The sequence below is a fragment of the Pristiophorus japonicus genome, chromosome 11, assembly GCF_044704955.1.
Source record: "Pristiophorus japonicus isolate sPriJap1 chromosome 11, sPriJap1.hap1, whole genome shotgun sequence".
NCBI classification, from domain to species: domain Eukaryota; kingdom Metazoa; phylum Chordata; class Chondrichthyes; family Pristiophoridae; genus Pristiophorus; species Pristiophorus japonicus.
Genome location: NC_091987.1, coordinates 176535942 through 176553685, shown reverse-complemented (window position 1 = coordinate 176553685; position 17744 = coordinate 176535942). Strand labels below are relative to the sequence as shown.

Here is a 17744-nt window from a genome sequence, read left to right as displayed (position 1 = left end):
TTTGTCACAGGAGACAAGGTTTCTGATGGACTGAGTGATGATCGACGTGACATATGTGTCGTCATCTGTGAACAAGTCAGCACCAGAGTCCGAAACAGGTGTCAAGCGGCTGAGCATGTCAGCTGCGTGGTTGCGATTGCCAGCGATGTACTGTACATAAAAGGTATACTGATGAAGGCGATCTGACCATCGGCCGATTCGTAGTGGTCTGTGCCCAGATCCAGTTGTAGCGAGTAGCATAGTTAGCGCTTGGTGATCCATACAGAGGGTAAATTTCCCGCCATAGAGGTAGATGTGCCAGCGTCCACATGCGTAGATGCAAGTGAGTGCATTTACAATTCTGTAGAGTATTTACATTCTATAGACGAGAGTGTGCGAGAGGTGAAGGCAACTGGGCGTTCCAGGCCGTCAATCCATTGCGAGAGCACAGTACCCACGTTGGTGCCTGATGCATCCATGGTGACGTACGTAGTGGCATTCGGGTCAAAGTGCGCGAGGATAGGAAGGGATGTGATTTTCTCCTTAAGCGTGGTGAATGCCTGAGCCTGGGAATCTGTCCATTCCCAAGGGAAGTCCTTGCGCAGAACTTGCAAAGTGGTTCAGCAATGTGCGCGTAGTGCGGGACAAACTTCAGATAGAAGTTGCAAGTGCCGAGGAATTATGAAAGTTCTTTGACGTTGGTAGCCTCCTGCATTGGCTGGATCAAGTCAATGTTGTTAAGCATTGCCCTTGTGCTGTGACTCTGTCGCCCAGAAAGTTTATTTCTCCAGCAGCGAATGTAGCCTTATCGGCATTAAGTGTAATGTTATGTGTAGCAAGTCTAGCCATAACTGCGTGAAGTCGCTGGTCATGTTCTTCCATTGTCCGTCCATGGACGACGATATCATCAAGCAGATTGAGGGCTCCCTCTATGCCTGCTAGCATAGTAGTGACAATCTTCTGAAATGCACTTGGTGCAGAAGACAGTCCGTAGGGCATGCGTCGATGCTGATACAGACCATCATGCATCGCGAATGCCGTGAGTAGTTTGCTGTTCTCCGCGAGGGATATTTGTAGGTAACTGCGGCACATGTCGAGTTTCGTAAAAACTGTTGAGCCGTGGAATTCTGAAGACAGTTCGTCGATGGTAGGAAGAGGGGACTTGTTGGGGATGATGGCCTTGTTGACCTCTTTCAAGTCAATGCATAGGCGGATCTCCCCATTTTTACATCAGGCAATGACTAAGTTCAAGATCCAGGGTGAGGAGTCGATGCTCTCAATGATTCCCTGAGATTCGAGTTGCGTTAATTCTGCGGATACTTGGTCGCGAACCGCGAATGGGAGACGGCGAAGTCGCTGTGTATCCGGTTTGACGGAAGGGTCAACACGGGGACGATGGAAGAATATTGTTGTCACTCCAAACCCTGTGAAGATTGAGGGATACTGCTTGTCAAAATCCACTGTGTACACAGGTGTGCCCGTTGGGTTGTAAACTTTGAACCCAAGCTTGTCAAAAAGGTCAACACCCATGAGGTTTTGTCCCTTCGCGACATCCAAAGGAAAGGTGATCCAATGTTATGTCCTTGTAGTATATCGGGACAGATATGACCCCAAGTACCTCAATTTTGGAGTCGGAGTATGCATGGAGAATGGAAGTTGTGGGCTGCAGTTGGTAATGCGTGAAATGGGTTTTGTACACAGCCTCACTCAATATGAAGACTTTGGCTCCAAGGTCAATGAGGAGGCAGCAAGATGTGCCGTCAATGTTTACCTCACAGTCTTTGAATTTGCCCGAACCGATGTGCGAAATGTCACTCATGGTGTAAACCATACTGGGTCAATCACTATCGGGGTTGTCCACATGTCGGATATGCTGCGATGAGCAACAGACACAAGCAAAATGGTTCATTTTACCACATGCAGAGCATTTCTTCCCACGTGCAGGGCAGTTAGGACTCTTTTCTGAGTGTGATTTATCCCCACAGTTAAAGCAGTTGTGATGGTCTTCTTTTGGGTCATGTTTGGTTTCCTTGGATTACAAGATTTAACTTTAGTGGGAGCTTTCTGCCTTGTTATTGCTTTCATCCAAGGATAAAAGGCTTCAGGTGAATGTGTATGAAATCCGCAATTCGTAGTGGGTGGCTTATTATTAGCCCTGAGTCTCTGCTGTGATTTCTGCTTTGGATGAATGCCTTGCACATGGGCTGTAGCCGCAGTTTGCTGCACAGGGAGAGCAAGGGATCTGATCGCTTTTGAATCAGAAAGTGCTGACTCGATTTGGATGGCCAAATTAGTTGCTTTGTCCAATGTCAATTTATCATCCCATTAGCAAGCATTCCCGAATGCAGGGGATCGTTGTTTTCTCAATAATTTGATTCCTGATCATTTCCTCTGTGACTGCTCCAAAGTTACACGTAGCGGCCAGTTCAGTTAATGAAATGATGCACTGTTTGATTGGTTCAACGTTCCCCTGCCCCCTTTTACGAAATTGGTATCTCTCTATCACGATATGTTTCTTTGACCCAAAATAGTTTTCTAAGGCAATTATAGTAGGACTTTTTATCGTAGGACTCCGTGTCTTTGATTTGGCCAGAGATGCGTTGGACTTCAGTGCCGAGGCTGTGGATAAGTTTTGCACAGCGGCGAGCTGGTGTTACGTTGTCACCGTCTAACCCACTCACCGTGTTGCAGGTAGAAAAGCTTTTTATTCATCTCGGGCCATGGAATTGGTGGGTCCCCAGGTGGAGAGGAAAGGTGGCGGTGGGGGCAGGTAGGGGGATTCATTTGAGTCATCCTCATCCCCAAATTATGTTGTGTACACGTAACTAACTGACAAACTGAGTCAGCAGAAATGTAACTTAACTGTGCTTTTATACAACCCAAAATGGAGTTCCCAAACTGGCATGAACCAGCATGAATACAGCAACTGTGAATAGCTCCCACAGGGTCCTGATGCCCGTCCAGTGAGCTGTTACAAACAATTAGAGTATGAACACAACATGTATATAGTCGCAATTTGCTTCAGAGGAGTTGAAGGCTTGCTCAACGGCATGATTTTTGGTGCCGAGCCCGAGAGCAGCCTGGTGCCAGTAAAGTTCTGATAAGAAGGTCATACGCAAGCAGTTAAATCTAAAGTAAATTTGTCAGACTTGTCAAGTGCTACTGCTTCGCAAACAGTATTTGGACTGAGTACCAGAGGGGAGGGTTGTGTGTTAAAGCGGTCCCGGCCCTCATTGGAGGAGAAGGAAAAAGAACGTGTTTGCACTGAAGAACACAAAGCAGCTAATGATAATAGTGAGTTTCTATTCAACCCTCTAAGCATCTCAACATTGGCAAATGTTAGCCTGGAATTTCCAACTGGTTTCAACAGCGATAAGGAAATCCAGGCTATTGTGTACATAAAGTTACACATTGGTTCATGGGAGTGAGGGCCCATTTACAGAAATGGTCTTCAGTCCAAAGAACAGGAGAAATATCTGGTGGAACCCTACAAAATGGAACAGCCACATGTGCACAAACCATAAAGGCTATCTCCAGATGGTATTGGTTATTCCCCCTCAGCCACAGCGAACTCAAGCCTATTAAATTTCATCCTATTCTAATAAATTTCAGCAGCAAATATAATTCTTGTTTGATGGAGCTCAGCTTCTATCGCAGTTGCCGCTTGGTTTACATTGGATAATGGTGGTAATCCACATAGGAAAGTTAACTGACCTAATTACAGCATCAAAGGGCTCACTACATCACCAGGTTGTGTGTGTGTGTGTGTGTGTGTAGCCACAATTTTCTCAAGGGATTGCTCAAACAAGCAGTCTTGCCGCTATTTGTAAATCGTCACCTCGTATTGCACCCACCCGCTCCACTCTCGGTATTTCAGCCAAGTGTAAAATACCTATACCTGCAATGTGTGCTTTTTGAAATTGGACGGTGGCTTTTCTCAGGTGCTCTTTGTTTTAGCCGCCCCATTTATCGTACCTGTAAGCAACAGCAAAAGCAAAGATGAAACTTTGCGTGTCACTAACCAAGTTCTTTTATGTGTTTCAGCCAACCCCGCCAGGCTCCTGACCGCTCGGTGACTACGGATTGTGAACAGATGCTGCACGTGATAAGTGACGACTGCCGGGTAAGTGGCAGGAAATGCATTGGGATTGAACTAAATTGGGAGAGGTTCGAAGCATTAATAACTCTGCAGCAGTGTGAGATGGCTATATTCTAATTGTGTGGCAGCCAGTGGCTCAGTGGGTAGGACACTTGCCTCTGATTCAGAAGGTTGTGGGTTCGAGTCCCACTCCAGGGACTTGAGCACAAAAATCTAGGCTGACACTCCCAGTGCAGTGCTGAGGGAGCACTGCTTTGTCGGAGGTGGTGTATTTTGGATGAGACGTTAAACTGAGGCCCCAGTCTGCTCTCTCCGGTGGATGTAAAAAAATTCGACGGCATTAATTTGCAGAAGAGCAGGGGAGATTCTGATTTAGTGTCCTGACCAATATTTATCCCTCAACCAACATCACTGAAACATTAACTGGTCATTATCACATTGCTGTTTATGAGAGCTTGCTGTGTGCAAAGTGGCTGCCACGTTTCCTACATTACAACAGTGACTACACTCCAAAAGTCCTTCATTGGCTGTAAAGCGCTTTGGACATCATGAAAGGCGCTATATAAACACAAGTCCTTGCCTCTGCCTGCAGAGATCTCAGAAAGCTGTCACAACAGATTAGATTGAAGTTTCCATTCCAGTCTAATGGCGTGCTGGAGCCCCAAACCGAAGCTTTGCGCTGCTTCCTGTACAGCAAGCACCGCTTCCTGTTGCACTGAAGTTCAACTCATAAAAGTTTCATTCAAAGAAAGACTTGCATTTATATAGCACCTTTCATGACCATTGGAGATCTCAAAGTGCTTTACAGCCAATTAAGTACTTTTTGGAGTGTAATGTGGGAAACATGGCAATTTGCACACAGCAAGCTGCCACAAACAGCAATGTGATATTGACCAGATAATCTGTTTTTGTTATGTTGATTGAGGGATAAATATTGGCCAGGACATCGGGGATAACTCCCCTGCTCTTCTTTGAAGTAGTGCCATGGAATCTATTACATCCACCAGAGAGGGCCTTGGTTTTACACCTCATCCGAAAGCCAGCACCTCTGACAGTGCAGCACTCTCTCAGCACTGCATTGGAGCGTCAGCCTAGATTTTGTGCTCGAGTACCCAGAGTGGGACTTGAACTCACAACCTTCTGACTCAGAGGTGAGAGTGCTACTCACTGAGCCACAGCTGACACTTGTATAAGGACTCAAGTATTCAATAAATAGGCAAAACCTTTCTTTTCTGACGTGAGCATAATGCTCAATCAGCATTGCCTGGCAGCAGAGTAACCTGAAGGCTTAAATCCAATACTTGCGCGTTTGTGTATGCGTGTGTGTGTGCGCGCGTGTGTGTGTGTGCATAAAACAAAAGAACTAACTTTATACTGCAACCGGAAGACTATTTGCACTTCTGTGAGTATCCACGATTGAACATTTGAAGCTGTTGCGTTTCCCATCCCTTGCAGCGAGTGTGTTGGTAATTTGCCCGCTATGCTTGGTGTAACCGGATTGAAGCTGCCCACGTCTCCATCCGCTCTTAACAGCTCAAGGAGGTAGGGAGGACTTTGGGCTGCTTCAGCCAGCTGGTATGTTCCCCCTGAGATTATGTCAACCTCCGCCACAATGTCAAGGTTCAGTTTATGTCGCAAAGTGAGGTGTTGATTGGACGCAGCCATAGAAAGTCAGGAAGCTCAGTACATTTCAGGATTTGGATCTAATCCTGCTCCATTAGCGCACCGGCCATTAAAATATTTTGAAAAGTAAATAAAACAAGGTTGTTCAAAAAGTAGACATTATTATAAAAAGATTTGCATTTATATGGCGCCTTTAACGACCACAGGATGTCTCACAATGCTTTACAGCCAATGAAGTACTTTTGGACTATAGTCACTGTTATAATGTGGGAAACGTGGCAGCCATGTTGCGCACAGCAAGCTCCCACAAACAGCAATGTGATAATGACCAGATAATCTGTTTTAGTGATGTTGATAAATATTGGCCAAGACACCGACGATAATACATTACACTATGCATTTATGCTCTGATTTCTTTCTTGTATATAAAAATTTCATACCTTCCCAAATGCCAATAGTATCAAATATTATGGAATGATAACCTTGTTTAACTCTGACCTGAATATTGAACAAGTTGGAGATTCAAACAGAAGAGAAATCAGAATATTTTCCTAATGGCGAGAGCTGTGGAGCAGATTTGCCGGTCCAAGTACACAGTTCACTAAAATCTAGTGAGCAGGTACTGCATGCAGCCAAACGGCCAGTGGAATGATGGCCTTTAGCACAAGGGGCCTGGAATGCAAAGGTGAGGAAGCGATGCTTCAGTTGCAAAGAGCCTTGGTCTTGGTCACACCCTATCTAGAGCACTGTGTTCAGTTTTGTGCACTGCCTATGGGCTGGATTTTCGGCTGTTCTGTTTTCGGGGTGAAAACGGAGGCGAGGCAGGAAAGTTACTGGCCGGGGATAGTTTGCGCCTCAGTCAGTAAATTTGGGCATCTGGGCCCTTGCGTCAGGGGGCGCAGTACTAAGGGAGGCGTTGTACACTTTTCGTGGCGCAAGGACGGGAAACTTGGGAACTAAATTGCCGGACGATGTGCGTTCTGCCTGGTATGGGGTAAGGGGGGGGCGGGGGTGAGGAAAAACACCTTAAAAAAAACCCATGAAAACATTCCCAAAACATCGCTCATGTCACCACAACACAAATCGCTGAAAAATTTAAAAGAGCAAACAATCGCACTTACCTTTGGAGAACTGTACCTTCCTCACTGCCGCCGGCTATGCCGGACCACTCTGATTTCCCGCGCGGTCATTACGGGCGCACGTCCGGGCGGACAGATCCGGCAAAGGTCCAACCTCGCAACCAGGGGCATTGCACACCCCTCGCCGTCTTTCCCGTCGGTCCTGCTCAGTGCCGCCGCAAAACCCGACCCGAGGATCGCGGCGGGGTGCTGGAGACCCCACTGCCATCTTTCACGCCGCTCCCGGGCGAAACCCGGATCGCTGAGGACCGGAAAATTCAGCCCATTGACCTTGGAGTGGGTGCAGTGCAGTCACCAGAATGTTACCTGGGCTTAAAGGGTTAAATTATGAGGGCAGGTTGCATAAACTTGGCTTGTCGTCCCTTAAGTTTAAATGAGTGAACGAATCGAGGTGTTTACAAAGTTACAGGGAAATTATCTCCTCGGGAAACCATTTACAATAACATCTAGACAAAGTGAATGTCTTTGATCAACAGTTTTGATGGCGTTTTCACTGACGTTTTACTGCGGTTATATCGGGCCCTGGTGAGACCGCACCTGGAGTATTGTGTACAGCTTTGGTCTCCTTACCAAAGGAAGGATATACTTGCCTTTAGAGGGGATGCAACAAAGGTTCACCAGACTGATTCTTGGGATGGGGGGTGGGGGGATTGACTTATGAGGAGAGATTGAGTAGACTAGGCCTATAATCACTAGAGTTTGGAAGAATGAGAGGGGATCTCATTGAAACATACAAAACTCTTAGAGGGCTGGACAGGGTAGATGCAGGGAGGATGTTTCCCCTGGCTGGGGAGTCTAGAACCAGGGGTTGCAGTCTCAGAATAAGGGGTTGGCTATTCAGGACTGAGATGAGGAGAAACCTCTTCACTCAGAGGGTGGTGAATCTTTGGAATTCTCTACCCCGGAGGGCTGTGGAAGCTCAGTCGTTGAGTATATTCAAGACAGAGATTGATAGATTTTTGGAGATGAAGGGAATGAAGGGATATGGGGATAGTGTGTTAAAGTGTGTTAAAAAGACAAGCTGGAAGGTTCTGTGCCTCAATGCGAGGAGTATTCGGAATAAGGTAGATGAATTAACTGCGCAGACAGCAGTATGATGTAATTGGCATCACGGAGACATGGCTCCAAGGTGACCAAGGCTGGGAACTCAACATCCAGGGCTATTCAACATTTAGGAAGAACAGGCAGAGAGGAAAAGGAGGTGAGGTGGCATTGCTGGTTAAAGAGGAAATTAATGCAATAGTAAGGAGGGACATTAGCCTGGATGATGTGAAATCAGTATGGGTGGAGCTGCGGAATTCCAAAGGGCAGAAAACGCGAATGGGAATTGTGTACAGACCACCAAACAGTAGTAGTGAGGTTGGGGACAGCATCAAACAAGAAATAAGGGATTTGTGCAATAAAGGTACAGCAGTTATCATGGGCGACTTTAATCTACATATTGATTGGGCTAACCAAACTGGTAGCAATGCGGTGGAGGAGGATTTCCTCGAGTGTATTAGGGATTGTTTTCTAGACCAATATGTCGAGGAACCAACTAGAGGGCTGGCCATCCTAGACTGGGTGATGTGTAATGAGAAGGGACTAATTAGCAATCTTGTTGTGCAAGGCCCCTTGGGAAAGAGTGACAATAATATGGCAGAATTCTTCATTAAGATGCAGAGTGACACAGATGGAAACTAGGGTCCTGAACTTAAGGAAAGGTAACTTCGACGGTATGAGGTGTGAATTGGCTAGAATAGACTGGCAAAGGATACTTAAGGGTTGACGGTGGATAAGCAATGGCAAACATTTAAAGATCAAATGGATGAACTTCAGCAATTGTCTAGAGTAAAAATAAAATGGGGAAAGTGGCTCAACCATGGCTAACAAGGGAAATTAAGGATAGTGTTAAAGCCAAGGAAGAGGCATATAAATTGGCTAGAAAAAGCAACAAACCCGAGGACTGGAAGAAATTTAGAATTCATCAGAGGAGGACTAAGGGTTTAATTAAGAGGGGGAAAATAGTGTACGAGAGGAAGCTTGCAGGGAACATAAAAATTGACTGCAAAAGCTTCTATAAATATGTGAAGAGAAAAAGATTAGTGAAGACAAACATAGGTCCCTTGCAGTCGGATTCAGGTGAATTTATAATGGGGAACAAAGAAATGGCAGACAAATTGAATCAATACTTCGGTTCTGTCTTCACGAAGGAAGACACAAATAACCTTCCGGAAATACTAGGGGACAGTGGGTCTCGTGAGAAGGAGCGTATAAGGTGGCCAAGGTTAGTGGGAAACTAGAAGATTGGGAACATTTTAAACGACAGCAAAGAATGACTAAGAAAGCAATAAAGAAAGGAAAGATAGATTACGAAAGTAAACTTGTGCAAAACATAAAAACAGATAGTAAAAGCTTTTACAGATATATAAAACGGAAAAGAGTGACTAAAGTAAATGTTGGTCCCTTAGAAGATGAGAAGGGGGATTTAATAATGGGAAATTTGGAAATGGCTGAGACCTTAAACAATTATTTTGCTTCGGTCTTCACAGTGGAAGACACAAAAACCATGTCAAAAATTGCTGGTCACAGGAATGTGGGAAGGGAGGATCTTGAGACAATCACTATCACTAGGGGGGTAGTGCTGGACAGGCTAATGGGACTCAAGGTAGACAAGTCCTCTGGTCCTGACGAAATGCATCCCAGGGTATTAAAAGAGATGGTGGAAGTTCTAGCAGATGCATTCGTTATAATCTACCAAAATTCTCTGGACTCTGGGGAGGTACCAGCGGATTGGAAAGCAGCTAATGTAACGCCTCTGTTTAAAAAAGGGGGCAGACAAAAGGCAGGTAATTATAGGCCGGTTAGTTTAACATCTGTAGTGGGGAAAATGCTTGAAGCTATCATTAAGGAAGAAATAGCGGGACATCTAGATAGGAATAGTGCAATCAAGCAGACGCAACATGGATTCATGAAGGGGAAATCAAGTTTAACTAATTTACTGGAATTCTTTGAGGATATAACGAGCATGGTGGATAGAGGTGTACTGATGGATGTGGTGTATTTAGATTTCCAAAAGGCATTCGATAAGGTGCCACACAAAAGGTTACTGCAGAATATAAAGGTACGCAGAGTCAGAGGAAATGTATTAGCATGGATCGAGAATTGGCTGGCTAACAGAAAGCAGAGAGTCTGGATAAATGGGTCCTTTTCGGGTTGGAAATCGGTGGCTAGTGGTGTGCCACAGGGATTGGTGCTGGGACCACAACTGTTTACAATATACATAGATGACCTGGAAGAGGGGACAGAGTGTAGTGTAACAAAATTTGCAGATGACACAAAGAAAAGCAGGTTGTGTCGAGGACACAGAGAGGTTGCAAAGAGATTTAGATAGGTTAATCGAGTGGGCTAAGGTTTGGCAGATGGAATACAATGTCGGAAAGTGTGAGGTCATCCACCTTGGGAAAAAAAAACAGTAAAAGGGAATATAAAATTACAACATGCTGCGGTGCAGAGGGACCTGGGGGTCCTTGTGCATGAATCCCAAAAAGTTAGTTTGCAGGTGCAGCTGGTAATCAGGAAGGCGAATGGAATGTTGGCCTTCATTGCGAGAGGGATGGAGTACAAAAGCAGGGAGATCCTGTTGCAACTGTACAGGGTATTGGTGAGGCCTCACCTGGAGTACTGTGTGCAGTTTTGGTCACCTTACTTAAGGAAGGATATACTAGCTTTGGAGGGGGTACAGAGATGATTCACTAGGCTGATTCCGGAGATGAGGGGGTTACCTTATGATGATAGATTGAGTAGACTGGGTCTTTACTCGTTGGAGTTCAGAAGGATGAGGGGTGATCTTATATAGAAACATTTAAAATAATGAAAGGGATAGACAAGATAGAGGCAGATAAGTTGTTTCCACTGGTTGGGGAGACTAGAACTAGGGGGCACAGCCTCAAAATACGGGGGAGCCAATTTAAAATCGAGTTGAGAAGGAATTTCTTCTCCCAGAGGGTTGTAAATCTGTGGAATTCTCTGACCAAGGAAGCAGTTGAGGCTAGCTCATTGAATGTATTCAAATCACAGATAGATAGATTTTTAACCAATAAGGGAATTAAGGGTTACGGGGAGCGGGCGGGTAAGTGGAGCTGAGTCCACGGCCAGATCAGCCATGATCTTATTGAACGGCGGAGCAGGCTCGAGGGGCTAGATGGCCTACTCCTGTTCCTAATTCTTATGTTCTTATGTTCTTGTGTAAGGATATCCTTATTAGGTAGGAAATTGTGTTCGGGAAATTGATGGGATTGAAGGCCAATAAATCCCCGTGGCCTGATAGTCTGCATCCCAGAGTACTTAAGGAAGTGGCCCTAGAAATAGTGGATGCATTGGTGGTCATTTTCCAACAGTCTATTGACTCTGGATCAGTTTTTATGGACTAGAGGGTAGCTAATATAACACCACTTTTTAAAAAAGGAGGGAGAGAGAAAACGGGTAATTATAGACCGGTTAGCCTGACATCAGTTGTGGGGAAAATGTTGGAATCAGTTATTAACGATGAAATAGCAGCGCATTTGGAAAGCAGTGACAGGATCGGACCAAGTAAGCATGGATTTACGAAAGGGAAATCATGCTTGACGAATCTTCTGGAATTTTTTGAGAATGTAACTAGCAGAGTGGACAAGGGAGAACCAGTGGATGTGGTGTATTTGGACTTTCAAAGGCTTTTGACAAGGTCCCGCACAAGAGATTGGTGTGCAAAATCAAAGCGCATGGTATTGAGGGTGATGTACTGATGTGGATAGAGAACTGGTTGGCAGACAGGAAGCAGAGAGTCGGGATAAATGGGTCCTTTTCATAATGGCAGGCAGTGACCAGTGGAGTGCCGCAGGGCTCAGTGCTGGGACTCCAGCTCTTCACAGTATACATTAACGATTTAGATGAAGGAATTGAGTGTAATATCTCCAAGTTTGCAGATGACACTAAACTGGGTGGCAGTGTGAGCTGTGAGGAGGACGCTAAGAGGCTGCAGGGTAACTTGGACAGGTTAGGTGAGTGGGCACATGCATGGCAGATGCAGTACAATGTGGATAAATGTGAGGTTATCCTTTTGGGGGGCAAAAACACGAAGGCAGATTATTATCTGAATGGCGGCAGATTAGGAAAAGGGGAGGTGCAACGAGACCTGGGTGTCATGGTTCATCAGTCACTGAAAGTGGGCATGCAGGTACAGCAGGCGGTGAAGAAGGCAAATGGTATGTTGGCCTTCATAGCGAGGGGATTTGAATATAGGATAAGGGAGGTCTTACTGCAGTTGTACAGGGCCTTGGTGAGGCCTCACCTGGAATATTGTGTTCAGTTTTGGTCTCCTAATCTGAGGAAGGACGTTCTTGCTATTGAGGGAGTGCAGCGAAGGTTCACCAGACTGATTTCAGGGATGGCTGGACTGTCATATGAGGAGAGACTGGATCAACTGGGCATTTATTCACTCAAGTTTAGAAGGATGAGAGGGGATCTCATAGAAATGTATAAGATTCTGACGGGACGGGACAGGTTAGATGCGAGAAGAATGTTCCCGATGTTGGGGAAGTCCAGAACCAGGGGACATAGTGTTAGGATAAGGGGTAAACCATTTAGGACTGAGATGAGGAGAAACGTCTTCACTCAGAGAGTTGTTAACCTGTGCAATTCCCTGCCGCAGAGAGTTGTTTATGCCAGTTCATTGGATATCTTCAAGAGGGAGTTAGATATGGCCCTTACGGCTAAAGGGATCAAGGGGTATGGAGAGAAAGCAGGAAAGGGGTACTGAGGGAATGATCAGACATGATCTTTTTGAATGGTGGTGAGGGCTCTAAGGGCCGAATGGCCTACTCCTGCACCTACTTTCTATGTTTTTATGTTTCTATGTTTAGTGCAGGGAAGTGGAGTTGAGGCAGAAGATCAGCCGTGATCTCATTGAATGGTGGAGCAGGTTGAGGGGGCAAATAGCCAACTCCTCCTATTTCATATGGCAGGAGGGTCAGTAACCAGAGGACACAGATTTAAGATGATTAGAAAAGGAACCAGGGGAGAACTAGATATTTTTTACGCGGAGTTGTGATCTGGAATATGCTGCCTGAATGGGTGGTTGAAGCAGATTCAATAGTAACTTTCAAAAGGGAATTGGAGATGTACTTTAAAAAGACAAAATTGCTTGGGAAAGAACAGGGGAGTGGCTCTAATTGCATAGATCTTTCAAAGAGCCTGCACTGGCACGATGGGCCGAATAGTCCCCTTCTGAGCTGCATCAGTGTGTGATTGTAACAAAACGTTTGCCTTTTGTCCACTATTATTGGGGTAGCTGTACCTTTAAGACATCAGTCATTGCACAGAGAAAGTTGAACAACCAGTAAAGGCCAGAGTGTGTCCACCTAGGCTGGTCCATGACAAGTAGAGTTAGATAGCATGTACAGCACAGAAACAGGCCATTCAGCCCAACGGATCCGTGACGACATTTATGCTCCACACGAGCCTCCTCCCACCCTACTCCATCTCAGCCTATCAGCATAACTTTCTATTCCTTTCTCCTGCATGTGTTTCTCCAGCTTCCCTTTAAATGCATCGCTGCTCATCCCCCTCAACTCATCTGTGCGGTAGCAAGTTCCACATTCCAACCACTCTGGCTGAATTCCCTATTGGGTTTATTGGTGACTCCTTTATGTTTATTGTTCCTGGTTGTGGTCTCCACAACACACGGGAACATGTCTAATATACGAGTTGCTCTGTGAAAGAGCTGGCACAGAAAAACAGGCTAATTAGCCACCTGTGCTGGGAACAGCTGACGCTTGATGGAGCCTTGAGCCGTCAATGAGTTACCGCTTGTTAAGCACAGCAACAGTAGCAACAGTTTTTCATAAATGCAGCCCTATCCGCCACAAAAATAATTCAGCAGTGTCAAGAGCTTTTGGTTATTTAAGCTGCAGAGAGTTTTGAAACTCTGGGCGGTGTGTGGGGTTGGGGGGGCAGCGATGTTGTGGGCGTGTAGAGTGGTGAGGTAGTGACCGGCATTGGCTGGGTGGGAGAGAAGGCAGGGGTGAGGCAGCGATCTGGGGGGGAGGAGGGGTGGTGGGAGAGTGTGACTGGGAGAGAGCAGGGCGGGGTCAGTGGCAATAGTCAGCAGCCCACGGTTTTAATGTAAAGTTGGGACTCGCCCATTGGAGGGATCTGAAATGCAACGCCTCGGATCGGTGGTTTACAGTCGCCAAAAACATGTCGGGTGAGAATTTCTACGTAACTTTGGCGGAAGCGGTAGTCTTGAAGAAACTGACGGTGATGCCGTTTCCTGGCGGGGAAGCCAGTTCCAAGCGATCAGCCTTTGTGGAATATTGTCCTCTCACATGGTGACTTGTTGACCAAAGATAATGAAGAGGAAAGTTGGAATTTGGATGTCCCCAATGATTGTTGTCACTCTCGGTTTCTCGGTCTCTCTGTCTCTGTCTCTGTCTCTCTCTCTCTCTCTCTCTCTCTCTTTCTCGTGTGCTCGCTTGCTCCCTTTCAGTCAGCCACCTGCATTAACTTACAGTTCAAGGACTTTGTTGCTATCCAAAGAAACTCCTTCAGATGCAGTGGGTTCTGCCAACGTATTCCACCTGAATGCCCATGGAGTGGACCTTTGGCTCTGGTTTTGTGCTTGGTTGAATCAGACCATCACGTGTCACCTACTCCATCCCACTCCAAGGTGATGCAACACCTCTGCTATATTATCTGTTATAATGCTGATTTAAGGTCTTCCCATAAACTGTTTATTTCTGGGTCTGGATTCCCCAATTATTTCGACAGACGAGTTTCTCGTTACAAATGCCATTGACCTTTGTTTGACTGAGTCTTGAGTAAGTCAGATGGTTGTTGACACAACTAAGGAACTGAAACCACAATAGACTTGGTGCATGTGGTTGGCTGGTTCAGAGAGGCTACGGTGTATAAATCAGCACCAGAATGATCAGGAACAGGAAATGGCTGTTAGAGTCGATGGGTTTGTCGTCCCTTTATGATCGATTGATACCTCCGACTGGACCTGCCCGCCATATCCCTCAATCCCTTCTTTCTAAGAAACGAATCTAATTGTCTTTCGAATCCACTTCTATCAAAAAAAAAGTGTCATGTATGTACATTCTGTTTGTAGCCACCAGATGGCGTCATTGTTGGAGGCCACTGAGCAGCATGCACATGGTGCTGCTCAGGTATAAAAGGCCAGCCATTTTGAGAGTCAGGCAGTGGGCCTAAATAAAGCAGAGCCAAGGTTGTACCTCGCTTAGTTAAACAGTACTCATGTATTGCATACATAACAAAAAGTAAGACTTGCATTTATTTAGCTTCTTTCACGGCCTCAGGACGTTCCAGTACAACAATAACAACTTGCATGTATATTGCGACTTTAACATAGTTAAACATCCCAAGACACTTCACATGCTGATATAAGATCTTTAATAAAGCCTGACACAGTTAATTGACGCCACCCTTCTGGTGATGTCAGGGGCCAGTGTTCCCTCCGGGGGGGGGGGGGGGGGGAAATAGTATTTTTGGTTAATTTTAAGCATTTTGTACTTCACAATTACTAGATTTTTTTAAAAAGTAAAGGTACATTTGAATTTTCATTTGGACTATATAATGTTCGCCATGGCTCAGTGAGCAGCACTCTCGCCTCTGAGTCAGAAGATTCTGGGTTCAGGTCCCGCTCCAGAGACTTGAACACAAAGAACTAGGCTGACACTCAGTGCAGTGCTGAGGGAGTACTGCATTGTCAGAGCAGAAGTTATTAAAGTCGTCTGCTCTCTCAGGTGGACATAAAAAAAATCCCATGGCACAATCAACATCACTAAAACAGATTATCTAGTCATTATCACATTGCTATTTGTGGGAGCTTGCTGTGCACAAATTGGCTGCCGTGTTTCCCACATTGCAATAGTGACTACACTTCAAAAGTGCTAAAGCTCTTTGGGATGTCTTGAGGTCGTGAAATGCTCTTTCCATCTTTCCTTTGTCCCACCCTCTCCCACAAAAGTTACCTCGACCGTTCCTCTCTCACATCCAGCCTACCCCTCCCCAGCTCACAGAGACACTCTGCCATGGATTTTCATGACTCTGCCTGGCGCTGATAAAACTGGTGTTTCGGATCAACCATCCGTTGTAAAAGCTGCTTGATGTTCATTGGCGTAGGTTTTAGATGTCTATCTCCTTTGAAGCCAGTACAGATACGCAGACACTCCTTCGCAAATGTCCCAATTTTCCAGGTCCTCTGCTGGTTGACTCACTTCCTCATTGCTGCTTCTACTTCTGATGGAAGTGGTCCTGCTGCTGATGGAAGTGATTCCGGCCACTGCATGCCAAGGCCAAGAGTTCCTGTTATTATAAACCAATGGCAGGAGTGGTCTGGAGTGGTCTGGAGGAGAGAGGCCCGATCGGCGTTGAATTTTGTCAGCAATTGCAAAACACTGAAGCCAGTAATCTCAGGACGTGGTGTTGGTATGCTACTGAACCATTAATGTAGAGGTCTAGTCTAATCATCCAGAGATGAGTGTTTCAATCCCACCATGGCGGTTTGAGAATTTGAATTCAATTTTTAACAAAAAGTATATATATTCTGGAAATACAAAGCTGGCATCAGTAAAAGTGACCATGAAGCTGTCGGATTGTCGTAAAAACCCAACTGGTTCATTAATGTCTTACAGGGAACATAAGAACATAAGAAATAGGAGCAGGAGTTGGCCATTTGACCCCTTGAACCTGCTCCGCCATTTAATATCATGGCTGATCTGATCATGGACTCAGTTCCACTTCCCTGCCCCCTCCCCATAACCCTTTACTCTCTTATCACTTAAAAATCTGTCTATCTCCGCCTTAAGTATACTCAGTGACCCAGCTTCCACAGCTCTCTGGGTCAGAGAATTCCACAGATTTACAACCCTCTGAGAGGAGATATTCCTCCTCATCTCTGCCCCTTATTCTGAGACTATGCCCCCTAGTTCTTGTTTCTCCTATGAGTGGAAATATCCTCACTGCATTCACCTTGTCAAGCCCTCTCATTGGGCCCAAGTTTCGGCATCTGGTGAAAACAGCGCACCTCCGAGACTTACGTGACCTGCCTGGGCTCGAAGGTGTGCCGGAATATTCTGCAGCAATTCTCCGGTCCTCCTGGACCGTGGCGTGGCGCAGCGTAGTCTCCCTGGGGAGGAGCCTGCCTGCAGGGGGGCGGGGCTAGCGATCATGCCTTCTTCTCAGTGCCGGCAGCATTGCGCAGGCGCGTAGGAGCATGTGCGGCTGCACAATGGCTCGGGGGAGCGTGGGTACCGGGATGGGGAGGGGGGGGCACGTGACAACCAGGGGGGGGGTAGCATGGCAACCGGGGTGGGGAGGGGGGGGGACCGTGGCAACCGGGGTGGGGACCGTGGCAACCGGGGTGGGGAGGGGGGGAGCGTGGCAACAGGGATGGAGGAGCGTGGGTTGGGCTGCACTCAATGATCGAAGGGCCGGAGGAGAGAGAAGGGGTGCCTCCTTCCAGCCTCTCCCCCACCCCACACACATCCCCCCCACACACACCCCCACACACACACCCCCACACACACATCCCCCACCCCACCCCACACACCCCCCCCCACACACACCCCCACACACACATCCCCCACCCCATCCCACACACACCCCCCCATCCCCCCACACACACTCCCCCACCCCCCCCACACACACACACCCCCAACCCCCTCCCCCACACACATACCCCGCCCCCCACAACCCTCCCCCCCACCCCCCCCAACACACATACCAATCCACCCCCCCGCCCCCCACACACACCACCACACACCCCCCACACCCCCCCCAACAACCCTCCCCCCCACCCCCCCAGCACACACCCCCCCACCCCACCCACACACACCCCCCCACACACACACACACCCCCC

General features: G+C 46.8%; 1 protein-coding gene across 9 annotated transcripts in view; it reads left to right on the top strand.

The window, feature by feature from the left end:
• Positions 1-17744, top strand: part of st3gal4 (ST3 beta-galactoside alpha-2,3-sialyltransferase 4) — a 308604-nt gene that overhangs the window by 141499 nt on the left and 149361 nt on the right. For all 9 annotated transcript variants that reach the window (XM_070894285.1, XM_070894290.1, XM_070894289.1 and 6 more), the window contains exon 2: positions 4024-4102. The gene's annotated coding sequence lies outside the window, so the exon portion shown is untranslated. The remainder of the gene's footprint in view (positions 1-4023; positions 4103-17744) is intronic.